Here is a 10,290-nt window from a genome sequence, read left to right as displayed (position 1 = left end):
TCATTCAGTTTGGGTTTGGCTGGGTCCCTGAGATGGGATTTCTCATACGTGTCTTTCATTCCAGCCACAATTCCAAGCCCTAACCTGCCAAAGATGCCTTCTTCTGTCTTTTGTTTCACTTTGATAGTGAATTGTGTGAACATGTGAGCGAAAACAGTGGGAAAGTTGCATTTAGTTGCTGGAAACTTCACAAGGTTGTTCCACTTTGATCTGATTCCTGTAAAACAGCCCACGGTGTGTGTTGGGAGAAGAGATGCAAGTCATTTCCAAGCTGCCTTGGACATTCTGTACATGTTTCTAAGCAACTTCTGGGTGGAGACCAGTTTGAGCGGTGAGTGGCTTAGGTTGAGGGGACAAGGTGGAGGACTCTGTCTGCCTGTCTTATTTTACTTGGAAACCATTTTTAATTAAAAAAATTTTTTTGCATAGGAGGCCATCTGGCTGCTCTGAGAAAGGATCTGTAACACTGGCATGAGGTGGTGTTGGGGTCCCCTGGCAGGACAGCTGGTGAAATGAAATTGCTGAAGCTGGAACAGTTGGGAGTGAAGGATGAAAGCTGGGGATTTGAACTCCCAAGAATACATATGTTCAGCACTGTGAAGATCTGTGGTTTGTGAACCCTCAGCAAAATTAAGCAATGGTAAAATCCAGATAAAAGTATTTCAGTTCACAGACAAAGGAGCAAAAGTGATTTTCAAACCACATCCTCATTAGCAGACTTATAATCAGATGTGCCATGTGTGCTGAAATGTCACAGGGATGGGCAGCTCTTTCTGGGTCCAGCCCAGAGCACAGTTGTCCCAACGCTTCCAGAGCTGCGGGTCAGGGAGCTGCAGCCAGTGGCAATTACATAACCTCAGTTGTTTGTTTAAATATTTTCTTCAGCAAGTAATTAAAATTTCTTGCTATGAGTGAGTGGTGGACCCAAGATGGAGACTTAGGAGCTGGAAATTCCCATGAAACTGGGCAGAGCTGGTGACTCTTCATGATGGACACAGGGGAACAGGGCCCAAAGCCCTGGATGAGTGGGAAATCTCGGAGAAGGGCTGAGCTAGGAGCTGGGGTTCCTGAGGATGGGGTGAGACTACAGGCAGAGAGCAGCATGGGGATGAGGAAGGGAAGGGAAGCAACAGGCTGAGCCCAGGGTGGGAGGACTGTGGGCCTGTGTACCCTAAGGCCAAGGACAGAGCCTAATCATCTGAATCTGAAAAAATTCCTGAATCCTGGCTTCATGAGAACATCCTGCACTGGGTACTTCATATATCCCAGGCCACCCCAGGAGGAGCTCACTGGGAGACAGCCCTAGGGAAAAAGCTGAAGGGGGGGTGGGGTGGGCTTTAACCCTTTATCCTAGCCTGGTCTCCAGCAAAGGAACAACCTCAACACAGACAGCTGAGGGGATAAACGTCACCAAGAGCCCCTGGCATTTCATAAAGATATGGGTTTGATTACAAATGGAGGACATAGGAGGCAGCCCTGAAAAATGAAAGAGTCTCACGTTGGCAGCGTTGAGGGGCAAAAACAGGGAGGGGAACCCCAGCTCAGCACTGCACTCCCTGGAACCCAATATATCAAGCTGCAAAGCCCCCATTGCTAGCCTTCAAACCCACACCATGCAGAGATGGGATGGATCTGGTCCGCGTCTGCCACTGATCCTGCGTGGCCCTGAGCAAGTCACTCCCTTTCTCCCAGGTTGAATGAGGTCGCAGATCTAGAGCAGCCAGCCCTGTGTGACATGTAATCAGCATGTGGGGAACATTATCGGGCGTCATTTTTGTCCTTATTATTCCTGTTATTCTTTATCAACCTCTACCTTGGCTCCCTCCATGCCACCTGCTCAGGGCAAGGTCTAACTCCCCCCTTTTCCAACCCAAGAATGCATTTCTTTCACCCACACTCCTGAGCCCATGGCTGCGCATGGCTGCGGGTATGTCAGTCAATAGGGTCACGTCCAGGAGACACTTCTGCATACGTTGCATGTGCAGACCCCATGAGAGTCACAATCACGTCACCCCTCTATCCCAGGGCAGCCCCCAGCTAAGTGGATGGTGAAAGAGTGTCCACTGCCTTTTAGGCTCAAAGTGCCTCCCTCCTGTCATCATAACCCCTCCCCACCCCAGCACCTCCCTTTCATCCCTTCATGACTGATGGTTACTTCTGAGACACACAGGAAGGAGGACTAACTGGTGATACAGATGGTGCAATAAAACATGTGGAGACTCAAAGTTCTGTTACTTTTACACACGTGGCTTGGGAAAGTGCTTAACTTGACTTTTCTGATATGCAAAATAGGAACACCATCTTCCTTGCAGTGAGCACCCATTAGTGTGTGTTGTGTGCCGGGCACAAGGATGATGCAATGAAGGCAACGTTAGTACCTTCCCTGCACTCAGGCGCCTGCCCTGCCCACCTCCAGGGCAATCCAGGGTTATCCCTTTTCCCCTCTCTGTGAGCTCCAGATGAGGAAACACAGACAAGGAGACCAGGGCTCAGGGAGGTACAGAGGCTTCCCTGGGTCCCCAGTGTGGTCTGGGACAGGTGGGCATTGACTGTGGGTCCAGTGACTCTTCAAAAGCTCTGTGGATTGTGATGTCTCCTCTTCCTGGGCCAGCCGCCCTATCTTGTACCTGGCCTCTGGGGAGAATGAGGGGCCCAAGGCTGGGCCAGGGATTCAGATACCCCAGAAAGCAGCTCTGGTTTGGGCGAGCAGAGGAGATGAGGGCCAGGGAAGGAAGTGGGACAGGGACCTGAGGCTTGTTCAGGCTTTCCTGAAGGGAAGAGAGGAGAAAGAGGGGAAAGAGGGCCGGGAGAAGCAGGCATGAGCTTAGCAGAGTCCATAAACTCATTCATCCTTTGATAAGGCAGCCATATAATTTATCATTCAAACTAGGACATTCTGAGAGAGAAAGGGCACTATTGGTGATTTTGTTGGGCCAATAGGCAGACACTGGGACTGTTTGGGCACATTGGGGGCCAGGATCACTCCATTTTTAAAGACCCTGAAAGGGCATTTTAACAGCATCACTGATACTCTTTATTGCCCAGGGGACTACTCCCTCTGGCTTCGTTCTTTGGGAATCTTGAGGTTCAGGCCCTACCCTCTCTGGAACCCAGGCTCCAGGCCCTTGCTCCTTGGGCTTCCCGAGTACAGACCAGGCCTGGGGAGGTCAGTTGGGGTCCCCTTTGGAACTGGACTCCCTGGAAAGGCATAATGATGGGGATCTGGCTCCTGCCCCCCTGCCCCTTGAGTACATGGGCCAGAAAAGTACCCTGTGGGTTAGATCTGATTTTGCTATTCTAGAGAAGCCTACAGCTCTTTAGGAAAGGAAAAAAAAAAAAGTAAGTAGCCATTTGATGCATACTGTTATTATTACTGCATCCTCATTTTAGAAACATAAGAATCTTTTTAACTCATTAAATCAAGGAAATCTAGTGCTATCCTCTAACTTCTTTCCTTCTACTCAGGGAGGGTGAGACACATTCATCACTGGGTTGTATGTACAGAAGACCAGTACACTTTTGACCACTGTCTACAATAAAAATTGCATTGGACGTTATGAAACATACACACACACATACCCACACAAGTGTAAATTATTCTTCCCTTTAGTAAGTGTGACATATTCCCATATTTTCCAATTTAGTCTCTTCTTTTCTATTCAGTGCTATTTCATTTTTAAAAATTGCTGCTTCTGACAGGCTATACTGACTTCACAGCCAGAATTTGCCTAGCATTTCTTCTAAATGGATTCTCATTTGGGGTCTGGAAATACGCTTGGGCCATATAGGGCAGAAGGGATCTGAAACCCGGCAGCCCTTGCGCACCGCCTCTGCCTGGGGCCCTGCTTTGCAAACAGTAAGGACGGGTTGTCTGGTGCACTGGAGCCAAAATGCCCAGGATCAGATCTGCCCTCTCCACATCCCAGCTCTGAGGCATGAAGGCTCCATGGCCGCCCCGGACCTTGGTGCCTGTGTCCATCACACGGGAGAGGGCTGGTCTCTCGTGGGATTGTTGGGAGGACAAGAAGACCATGCCTAGAAAGCACTGCTATGGGCCTGGCAGGTACAGGCTGCACCAGAAATGTCAGCAGGGTGGAAAGCACCTGACCAAGGTGTTTGTTTTCCCCCACTGGGAACTCTGTCCTGCCCGCATAAGGAAACGCGTGGTGAATGCATTAGCCTCTGGTTCCCCTTGGCCTCCTGAGCAGGGGGCAGGCCTTGGCTGGGCAGGCGATCTATCAGGGGAAGAACTGGAAAGAGCTGGTCCCTCACAGGCCTCATTCCTAGGTGCCAAGGACTCGGCTTGGTGCTGGGGGTTCCCACAGTGGCCAGAAGGACAGTCCCCTCCCCCAAAGCTCAGGAATGCTCAGAATGGTTGTTTCCTCACGGCCTACAAGCCTGTGTGACCTGGGTTGATGTTCCCATGTTCAGGAAAATGCCTGGGAAGAGGCCAGGACAAGGTGAGAGCCTGTGGCTGCATCTGGGGCCTTCTAGGCTGACAGGTCACCCCTTCCCCTGAGCAACTTCTACAGCTGCAGTGCAGTGCTTGGTTGCTGCTCGGGAAAGCACAATCCCTGCTGCCACCCACCTTCCTGAGCTCTCAGCCCCTGGCCTTACCTCCTCCTGGGCCTGGCTGCCAGCATCTGCCTTCAGGCCAAGCCAGCAGCATCCAGGTACCTGGAGCCCTCCACTTGGGAAGGGCAGTGGGAAAGACATGGGTACCCCTAGAAATGAGGCAGGGAATTCTGATGGTTATGGAGGTTGGAACCCCTCCAGTCTGTCACTTCCCACTCGTGTCCATCTGTGGTCACACAGCCTCAGTTTCCTGTAGCTGATCCCTGTAGATTGTTCTTTTCTGCTCAGTATTTCTGGAATCATACTCCTCTAGGGCTCTTGCTGGGCCCTAAGGTCTGGCCAGCCACCCACTGCCTGTGATGAAGCGCCAGCAGCAGAGATCTCGTCCCTGGGGACCTGTACTGGCTGTGGCTGTCCTCCCCATGAGCCCCCGGCTGTAGAGCCAAGGCCAACTGGACCCCAGCCCAGCACTCACCGCCCCTGTGGTCTGCACAGGGAGTGTGTGCAGATCCCCACAGCAGGGAGGAACGCTCAGAAGGAGGGGCCTCTGGGGAAAGGGATGATTCTTTAATCTGGACTCACAGGAAATGAACCACTATAGTTCTTCATGTGATGGGGACTTCAAGGGGAAGGGTCAGGCACAGGGGATTCTAGAGAAGGGTCATGTGTGTGACCACTGACATATGGACAGTAGAGTAAGATGAACTGGATCCAAGTAATGACTTACCAGTGTGACCTTGGGTGCATGAATGAACGCACAGCCTTGCAAGCATTGCTATCTTTATTTTAGAGACGAGCAAAGAAAACATCCAATATGTTAGCACCCTGTTGATTTATCAGGCAGTCATTCAAAAAATATTTCTTTAGTACCTTCTATGTACCAGCCGCAAAGAATAATTAGTGAGTGAAACAGACCAAGCCCCTCTCTTCCTGCGTGGTATTAAACCTCTCCTGTGGGGAAGCAGTCCGCAAGCAAGTAAACAGGGCAGGTGATGCTGTGGACAGGAAAAAGCAGGATAAGGTGCCAGGGCACATGCAGCTGAGGAGCTGTTGTACAGGATCGGGGGTCTGCAAAGGCTTTTCTGACAAGGTGAGGGCGATCAGAGACAGAAGGAAGGGAGGGGGTAAACCATGTGGTTTCTAGGCAGAGACCACCAAGTGCAAAGGTCCTCTGCCAGGCGGAGTCCTGGCGTGTTCAAGGGAGAGGAGGCCAGCGTGGCCAGAGTAGAGAGAGGTGACATCAGAGAGATGACAGGGGCCCACAGGTGTAAGCCTTTGTTGGCCACTGGAGGGTCTGAGTAGGGGCGACATCACCATGCCCGGCCACCCTTGCAACTGTTGAGAGGACCCTGCAGGACATGACGGAGGGCCAGTTTAGGGGCTAGTGTAAGGATTCCAAGAGGAGATGACTGTGGCTTGGATCAGATGGTAGCATGGTGATTGGGTTCTGGATATATTTTGAAGGGAACTAATTGGGTTTGGTAATGGTTTAGCTGAGGGCTGTACGATAATACAATAAATCAAAGATAACTAAAAGGTTTTGGCCTGAGCAACTGGAAGAAATAGAGTTGTTATTTGCAGAAATCCGGATGAGCAGGTTGGGGGAAAACTGGGAATGAGCAGTTTCATTTTGCATATGGTAAATTTCAGAGGAGGAGCTGAGTTTACAAGGTGAGAGTCCAGGAGAGAGATCACTGGTTTCCTTAACCTTCACATGGAGTTCAAGGCCAAGAGAGTGAGTGAGTTCACCTGGTGCTTAAGAAGAGCATCTGAGGACTGAGTCCCGGGGTGTTCCTGTCTGGATGATGTCTGGAGGATGAGAAGGAAGCAGCAAAGAGACACGAGAAGGCATGAAGCCAAAGAAACAGTCAGGAGTGGTCTCCTGAGAGCCAACCAGAAAACGTGTTTCCAGGAGGGTGTTCCACGATGCCCAGTGATGCCAAGAGACTGAAGAAGCTGAGGACTGATAACCGACCATTAGATTTCCCAACAGGGCTCAATGATGCCCTAGACAAAGAGCAGCTCTAGTGGAGTGAGTGGTAGGGTGGGCTCAGGAAAGATAAAAGAGAGAGGGGGAGAGGAGGTGGACATAGGAAATACAGGCAACTCTTCTGAGGACTTTTGTGTGATAAGAGACAGAAATACTGTAGAAGTTGTAGGGGGACCTAGGGGTAGAAGATACAGTATAGAGGCTGTTTTTATTTTTGCTTTGTTTTGCTTTCCAAGGGAGCTATCATAGCATGTTGGCATGATGGAGACAGTGAAAGATGGGTGGTGTAGGAGACGGGGGAAGTTAGGAGAAATGTTCTTTTGCAGGTGAGAAGCACTGGGCACCACTCCCAGGTGACAGCAGTGACAGTGGGTACAGGATGGACAGACAGTGGATGAGAGGGGAAGCTCAAGGAAATGCCCTTCTAACCTCTTCCTTTTATTCTGACATAGAAGCCAGACCATCAGCTAGGAGTGTGGAGGGAGAGGAGGATGAAGATTAAAAGAGAGAGGAAAGTGTGGAATCAGCACCAGGAGAAGTAGGAGAAATGGATCAGGGAAGTGTGGTAGCATCCGGGCAGCACTAAGGACCCACTTCTGGTGAGTGTCAGGAATTTAAAGAGACCAGATGGCGGGGATGTACTTTGTTCTCTGAGCTCCAGTCAGCTACAGAGGTGCAGGCAGGCGCCCTGTGGACTGAGTTAGATTGAACTGGGGATGGGTCATACAGCAATCTGCAGCTACTCGCTTTCACTACAAATCCAAGGCTCCTCCCACCCATAAGCACCCCTTGCCATTCTACTCTCTCCCCTCCATCTAGGGCTTCACTCTGTTTTGTTTCTGTTTGGTTTCATGGGCCAAGAGGTAGCTGCAATTCATTTGCTCTAAAATGAGTGTTAACTTCTGGAAACTTAGCAGAACAACCTCCTTGGAATTTGAGATTAGCTCCAGTCCCAGGTAGGAACAGCAGGGCTTGGTTGTGGCTTGCCCACAACCCGAGGACATCAGCTCACATATCAAATGTTTGTTAAACATCCACTATGACAAGCACTCTTCACCTTGTTAAACATCCACTATGACAAGCACTCTTCACCGCAGAGCTCCCCCATCCCCAACAGGACATTACAGAGCCTGCAGCCCAGCAGGGGATGTCCTGGGGATGGATGCACTTGAGAATCCATTGTCCCAGTTTGTTCTCATTGGACACAGAGGCTGTGGGTGGACTGCAGCCTCCCCTCCACACATCTGGGGTTGGGCTAGAGCTCTCCACAGGCTGATGGTTCAGCCATCTCACCACAATTTATGCTGGGAAGGTTGGGTTGGTGCTCTTCAGGGAAGGAAGAGCATCTTGGTCCTAAACAGAATCTGTGTACTTTTTTATGGGGGAAGGGGCTTAGGGGATGCTTCTGGGTCATTTATCAGTCTTAACAAGGTAGCAAGCACAGGGCTGAGGGGTCTTTCCTTGGAGTTCAAGCTGAAGCCAGGGACAAACCCCAGAAAAGACCCCTGGGGAGGCTGGGGAGGAGGTAGGGAGGTCTCCAAAATGATTCCTTGTGCAAGTGCAAGCCCACGTCCAGAGCCTCATTGCTCCCCACCTGCCTTGCCCCCTATGCCTGTCTAACTGCCTCCAATGATGGTTATTTGGGTGTAATTAGCAGAAATCCTCATCCTAGCTCTTGAGAGGGATTTATCTGGAACACACAGAAGCCGAGGACAGGGAGTGTGGCTGGACCTCCCTGTCTACTTCTCACCTGCATCTAGGGCCTCCTGCCCTCTCACCCCCCTTCTCTCTCTGAATCTGTTTCATCCAGTTGTAGCTCCCTCTACGTCTCTCTCTCTCCAGCTACCCACGCTCGCGAGAACAAGGCTCTCAGTTGTAGGCACAGAGAAACCCAGAGAACCCGATGAAGTGTGAATCACAACTCTGCACTCCTGGGGCAGAAAACTGGACCAAGCAGCCAGGGTCAGATGTCTAAACCATGCAGTCAGCTGTACCGAGGGCACCCCTTTATCATGTTTCCCAGCCGTCAGGACCCCATCCGCATGGGGGGCCCAGCCCTTCTCAGCCGCCCTTGTGCAGTTTGTGCCTTATGCAGTGGTGCAGCAGCGGAGTGAGGGGCTGAAATCCAGCTCTCTCTGTCCTCATGCTGGGCTTCCCATGGGAGGTGCACCCCTGGCAGAATAAGCTCCCATTTCTAACTCACAGCAGGACACCACGTGGGCTCACAAGGGCAGTCCTCATGGGTCAGTAGATACTCCCCTCCCTGGAAATAATCTACTTCTCTCAGGTCTCAGCTTCAGCAGCACTTCTTTTAAGGAGCCCTCGATGGTGCTCTAAGCTTCCCTGACCCCTGGATGCACCCTGACCTACATTACCAAGCTTTACGAAAATGTTCACTTAATTGCAAGACAGTCCCCCAGACTACAGGCTCCCTGAAGTCAGGGGGCACGCCAGCTTGCTCACCACAGTATCCATACTACCCACCTAGTACCAGGCCTGGCGTGGCAGGTATTGCTGGCTGGCTAAATGAGGGCCATCAGCTGTGTAAAGCATGATGGGACATGGATTCAGTTATTTATTATTATTTTTTTTAATACAACATCATTCTGAAGAGTCAACATCATTCCGTGGAATTAATCCAGAGGTTAGGTTGTGAGTTCCTGGTGCCAGGATAGTGGTGGGACATGCTGGGAGCAGCACTGCACAGGCACCGGGACACCTACAAGACCCAACCAACAGACTTTTCCCCATCTGTTGGCTAAGCGGGTGAAGCTCAACTTTTAAGATCACTTTGAGCTCCAGCTGGTATCAGAGCTTTGCTGAGGGTCTAAGCAGAGGCAGGCAGGATCTTATCCCAACACTGTAGACCCCGGGGAGCAGTGGGGTGAGAGAGAGGGAGCAAAATGGCTTCCACGCACAGGATCCCAGTCTAATCCTCACAACTCTTGGTGATTCTAAGCTCCACCGTTATATGGGGAGACTTGAGAGTCAGGCAAGGGTCTCAAGTCACACAGTGAGCAGAGAGAAGACCAGGATTCAAGCACTGGCCTGCTAATCCTCAATCCCACGCCTGTCCCAGGACGCCACACTGCCTCTTGACATGGTCTCTCTAATCCTCCCTTCTTCTTCCAGTTCATCTGCAACTTGGTAACCACATTGCAGTCACCCTAGAAATACCCAGGATGCACTGAGCACAGGGGTGACTCGGTCACATCTGGGCATGTGGGCAAGAGTGTCTGGAGGATGGAACAATCTGGATTTAGGCATTTTGGGGCTTTTGTGCTGGCCCCTCCTTTCCAGCATGGTTGACTGGATCAGAGGGAATGTGGTGGAAAGTGTGCAAGGCTGACCGACCTCTGTGAGGACAGAACCTTGTCTGTTGGGCTCAGCCCCTGTTCCCAGTATTCAGGACACGGCTGGCTGAATCAGCATCTGGCTTCCAGCAGAGGCCCCGGTACAGGACAGAAAATACAAAAGGTGCTGGGTGTTTGGCCATGCCTTCGGGGTCGGGGCCTCTGTTGCCTTCTACTAAGCCTGAGAAGTACAGAGTGGAAGTTTCCTTCCCCATGGCTGACAGGCAAACACCCAGGCCCTTGCACAAAACTATCCCTTCTGGAGTAGCGGGCTGGCTCGCTTTTAAGAAGGGATTCCAGCAAAACCAAGGACATTCAGAGAAAAGGGAGAGCCTTTCCCCCTGCTAAGGACACAGACTAGGAGACGCAAGT

Source organism: Hyperoodon ampullatus, assembly GCF_949752795.1.
Source record: "Hyperoodon ampullatus genome assembly, chromosome: 1".
In the NCBI taxonomy this organism is placed as follows: Eukaryota; Metazoa; Chordata; class Mammalia; order Artiodactyla; family Ziphiidae; genus Hyperoodon; species Hyperoodon ampullatus.
Note: the sequence above shows the minus strand (reverse complement) of the source record.